General features: G+C 40.0%; 1 pseudogene; it reads left to right on the forward strand.

Annotated features, from left to right (window-relative positions):
• LOC103206990 overlaps positions 1-5,541 on the forward strand; it is a 21,122-nt pseudogene extending 15,581 nt beyond the window's left edge.
• The last annotated feature ends 329 nt before the right edge of the window (positions 5,542-5,870 follow it).

Here is a 5,870-nt window from a genome sequence, read left to right on the forward strand (position 1 = left end):
GGGATCGGGCAGTGTTTCCTTCTGCTGTGCATGGGGTCGCTATGAGTCGGAAATGACTCGATGGCACTTAACAACAACAACAACAATGCTTCACCAAAATCAGCACTCAATATCCAAATTGCTTTCTTATCCATGTCTCTCCAGACTAAATTAGTGCTGATTTAGGCATGCTAGGTTGATGCAAAACAATACCTTTAAGATTATTGCAAGCTGTTTTGTTTAGTAGAGGAAGTCTACTAAATACTAAATAATTTAACACAAATCTCATAACAAAGAGTCTGATAGCAACACACTTGATCTTTACCTTAAGAATATTCCTTACATTGACAAATTTTTATTGGCTCTTGAGGCTAGAGTTGAGAAAGTCTTATTTTTCTAATCCATCAAGTGATGATCATGTTTATTCTTTCTAAATCCTTCTTGCAAATTGGACATTAGTTTATTTTGCCTATATCTTTCTAGTGATAACTTATTATATGCTCTGATATCATAGTGCCTGAGGCATTTGACTGCTAACCAGAAGGCTGGTGGTTCAAACCCACCAGTCACTCCTCAGAAGGAAAATGGGGCAATCTACTTCCGTAGTGATACTGCCTCGGAAACGCAAGGACGGTGGCTATGAGTCAGGTCTGACTCCACAGCACACAACAATAACAACAACAACATGCAGCTAGTAATAGCCAACTGACATTTTCAATAGTCTGTCTGAAAATTTTATTGCTCAAATCCAAATTTCATTAGGAACGTTTTACAATGCTTAAATTATCATTGGTGATAGGTTTGCCAATTGTTTTAAAATTACATAATGTGGGTTATCACTTTAAACTTCTGATAACATTGTCTTGCCTCCATTTCAGTCTTCATGTATAAACTCATTCCAAAGCCAGCGCTACATCTTTTAGATTGTTGTTATGGCAATATTCCATTTCTGGTATCAATTTCTATATTGAATCTGTAATAGTTCTGCAGTAGTGTGACCTAATAAGCCATCTCAAAACCTGTTGTTGTTGTTGTTATGTGCCGTCGAGTCGGCCCCGACTCATAGCGACCCCTCCTTGGGTTTCCAAGGCAGTATCACTACAGAAGTAGGATTATCCAACCTTCCTTCCGAGGAGTGGCTGGTGGGTTTGAACCGCCAGCCTTCTGGTTAGCGGTCAAGTGCTTTAGCCACTATGCTACCAGAGCTCCTATCTCAAAACCTAGTGGCTTAAAATAACAGCCACTTATAATTTTTCACAATTTTATGGTGTGTCCTTGGTGGCACAAATGCTTAAGTGTTAGACTACTAGCCAAAAGGCTGGTGGTTTTAGTTTAGCCAGAGACACCTCAGAAGAAAAGCCTGGCAATTTGCTTTCCAAAAGTCAAAGCCATGAAAACTTTGGGGAGCACAGTTCAACTCTGAAGCACATGGTGTTGCCATGAGTTAGAATCAACTCGAGGGTAATTGGTTTGATTTTGGCTTGGTTATGGAATGTCTGGGCTGTTCTGCTGATCTAGGCTGGGCTCAGATTATCTTGGTTGGATTCTCTCACATGTCTGCAGGCATTCGAGGGGTCAACTTGAAGCTGGCTTAACTATGATTGTCTCAGTTTAGATGAGTCAGTTATCATATAAACCTCACATCCTTCAAACAGATGTGAGACTGACCATGTTCTCTAGCTATCCTAGGTGTGGCTGTCTGGCTATCCTGCCATGCCAGAGATGGCAGAAAAGCAAAAGAGGAAGAAAAAGGACATGAGCACTTTTTAAAGCCTCTGATACTGTCCTTTTGGCCAAGCAACTTCCATCCCTGGGCCCAGAGTCCATGCGAGGTGGAACAAGTTTCAGAGCAAAGTGGAATAGCTAAAAGGATGCCGTTAATGCAATTATTTAACAAAACGTTGAAGAAATTGTGGTTCCATATCAGACCTAAAAATTTATCTGATCACTCTCTGTGCATCTCCCTGTGTTCCATAGGAAGGAAAGCTCTATGGCAGAGATTATAAACTACAAACCTGGACAGCAAAGGAAGATGCAGCTCTGCCACGAGCAGGACTCTGCTTGTTGAATGAAGAAGCCACCTCTGCAACTGACCTCTCTGGAGCCTTGCCACTGTTGGTAAGTTCAGGAAGGCCCATCTACCAAACTGAGAATCTGATGATAATGTTTCTATGATATGCTACCTCCTCTTTTATCTGCACCTGAAATATGGACACTTGACCTTTTGTCCCAAATACTTCAGTTCTAAATTCGTTTCTTATACTAATGTATCTGAACGTAAAAAGGTAAATTTGAATTTCTGGCTACAAGTGAATCATGTAAATATTTTGGCTTTGTAATCTTTTTAGTGTGAGAGGGCTTATGGAAGGTTTAACTGAGTTTTGAAAAGCCCAGTTCAAGGTGCCTGCCACACAAGCTGAAAACCCCAGCTCCTGTCTAATACATCATCTCAGATGTCATTTGTACCTTAGAGATTCTAGGATTGATTGTAAGACATTTAAATTTAGATTTTCAGAACAATGTTGGCCAAACATTTGACAAACACTTGCACAGCACCACTACTCTGCTTATTCTGACAATTTGCTCTCAAAAGGTCACAGCCATGAAAATCTTGTGGAGCACATGGGGTCAACGTGGGTTAGAACTAACTAGAGGGCAATTTTATTTAGTATCAATTTTGGTTAATGAATTGATGGGTGGTGCAAGAGGTTAACATGCTTGTGTACTAACTGAGAGGTAGGAAGCTGATGTCCACCCAGAGGTATCTTGAAAGAAAGGCCTGGAGATCTACTTCCAAAAACATCAACCATAGTAACCCTATGGATCATAGTTCTACTCTGACCCATGAGACAGGGACAGATCACCATGAGTTGGAGGCAACTTGATGGCATTTTTTGTTGTTGTTGTTGTTGTTAACAGGGTAGACATGCTTTCAAAGAATTTTGTCTGTAAGTTGTGTTTCCTTTGTAAGATGATGGAGTATATGGGCAGCATTGAAGAATAATATGTTTTTTTTTTCTTTTTAAATTAACTAATTAATCTGTATTCAGCTTATATGTGCAAAGGTCATAGTTATATTCCATGATTTGAAACTAAAACCACTTTTTCTTTTTTGTATGGTTAAATTAAACATGAAAAATTGAGCCTCACTTATTGTAGACATATGAATTGCCAGTGATTTTCTGCTAAAGGAATTTCATTCTTTATTGATATAACATAAGCTACAATCAATGGGGACCATATGCCAGCTAAACTGTGGGAACTTTGCAATAGTAATTGCAGTTACTAATCTATTTCAATTTATAGACTTTGGATAAATTTATGGTATAAAACTGCCATTTTATATTTTATACAAAAGCGTTACTTACTAATTTACTGCTTTAAAAAAGAGCTTCAGAAAATCTATGGTACTTCAGTGAAAAAAGGGCATGGAGGTGGCATCTTCTGACTTCTTTTAACTTCACAAGAGGAAGACAGATGACAGTCAACAGCACAAGGCTTATTCCTAGGAGGCCAGACATGCCAATACCTTTCAGCCTTTTACCAATTCTGATATCAACTGTCCCTCCCATGGCATTCACTACTTCTCTGCTGGGTTTGATAATTCATTGCAATAGCCACACAGAATTCACAGACAATACAATTGTGGGGTTTATTGGGGAAGTAACATGTTACAATTCAGGTTCAGGAATGTGTTCAGGATACAGTTCTTCAATCAGGATAACCTCCCCTCTGCTGTGCCCTCAGACACACCTCTCTAGTCCTTGGCCTCTTGACTTGGCCTCTACGCTGCTTGGGCAAATGTTGCAAAGCTTTTTTAGCTCTGCCAATAGGTACACCTAGGTGCAGCCTACTCTGCCAGCAAGAGTCCTGTCCAAGGGCACTAAGATTTCTCACTCCATGAGCTAGGTGTGCCTGCCGCTCTCTCTTGTGCCTCTTGGTTCTACTGCTTCCAGCTCTCTGCTGGTGCATTCCTTTGCTGGAGTGTCTCACTGCCAGGGCATCTCTCTCTGCTGGGGCATCTCTCTTCTGGGTTGTCTCTGCCGAGGAGGTCTAGTGCAGGGATCTCAGGTCCAAGGACACACTCTACTTCACCGCCAGCTCTTCTCTCTTGATGGCAGTGAAATTCCCCCCTCTGCCTCTAGGAGGGTTACTTTTAAACCTGGCAGAGTGATAAAATTAACCAATCCCAACATCAGATTTCTACATACCTTATTTGCATGGTTCCACCAAGTAATCTGGTGGGAGTTACGAAGACCATGGCTGGAAAAACCATACCTAGTAATTCACTGCACCACATTAGGAAAGACCACAGAGAAAAGGGTTAGGATCTGTGATTTGTCCATTATCTAGAAATATTATTCTTTAAAATAAGAAATGGGAGCTCTGGTAGCATAGTGACTAAGACACTTGCCTGCTAACTAGACGGCTGGCGGTTCAAACCCACCAGCCACTCCTCGGAAGGAAGGTTGGGCAATCCTACTTCCGTAGTGATACTGCCTCGGAAACCCCAGGAAGGGTCGCTATGAGTCGGGTTTGACTCGGTGGCACATAACAACAACAACAACAACAACAAAATAAGAAATAATTTGGGGTCATTTTTACACAGTGACATTATGGAATTGCTGGCATAGCTTTAAAGGTAATAAGGTAATGCCAACTGACTTAAATATGCCCTGAGAATAATTACAAAGATATTAATCAATTACAATTTTCAAGTATAGTATATCCCAGTGCAATAAATTGGGATTGGTAGGTACGGGAATTATGAGGATGGGGGACTTTGCTACTAAAAGGAGTCATAAATAGTCTGGGTTTGTCTTTTACAGTGTATGCATGTGCACATGTGCGTATGTGTGTGTGTGTGTGTATAAAGTAGTCATAGAAGTAAAATCATTGAGAGAAAAAGGAAAAACAGTGTTTTAGGGGCCTTTACCATGTTCTCTCTCTCATCGTTTTATATTGTTTTGCGTTTCTTTTATTCCAGGCATGGCACAGGTGATTTGCAACAACCCTAGTACTGGCTCCCACACATGCCTTCTGCTCCCTAACATACTTTACAATTAGTCCAACACACATCATATTCTGAGACTAGCAAATGACTTTATTTGCAAAAATTAGGTAAATTATAAAGAAGTTTAGAAGTTAGATAAAATTCATGAAATCATGTAAGAAAGATGAAGATGATTTATTGGCATGAATTATGGAAATAAAGAGACAACCATTGCCCCTTCTTTTCCCCCATCACTTGGAGGCTTTCAATGATGATGTTGACCCTTCTGTTCCCCCATCACTTGGAGGCTTTCAATGATGATGTTGAGAGCTCAGCTGGGAAGCTGGCTTAGTTCTACACTAGTTCTACACGAATTAAGCCCTCATGTGTGCTTCTAGGCTGTAAATCAGTGGAATGAGCCCAGAAATGAAATGATGGTAGATTCCCAGGCAATTAAAACAAAAAGGAAAAGGCTTATCTTAGATGAATCTAGACTGCTTTCTTCCCACTGTCAGCAGCATTCACAGAGAAACATATTTTTGTTGTCGTTGTTAATTCTAGTGGGCTGATAGCTATAACAATGGGAGGCTTTTTCCTGAATGGATGTTAAATTATATTTATGCCATTTTCTTCCTGTTTTGATGAGTGTGAAAGCCCAGCGCTTTTCAGATTGTTGATAATTGTTATCTCAATATGAGTTTTACATGCAGTGTTAAGATGCTGTTCTTTCATGAGCAATACATATATAGTCTTACTCTGATCTCTATCAAAATGCCAAATTCCCTCAGAAAACTTGCAGCAGACTTTTTCCTCAAGATTGAGAATAGTAGAGAGGTTTCTTTTTGCTTTGTTTTGTTTTTAAGGGTATGACTTAACTGCTGAGATCATAGGCAGGAAA

Source organism: Orycteropus afer, unplaced genomic scaffold (assembly GCF_000298275.1).
Source record: "Orycteropus afer afer isolate SDZICR_OR568_19922 unplaced genomic scaffold, OryAfe1.0 scaffold00343, whole genome shotgun sequence".
NCBI classification, from domain to species: Eukaryota; Metazoa; Chordata; class Mammalia; order Tubulidentata; family Orycteropodidae; genus Orycteropus; species Orycteropus afer.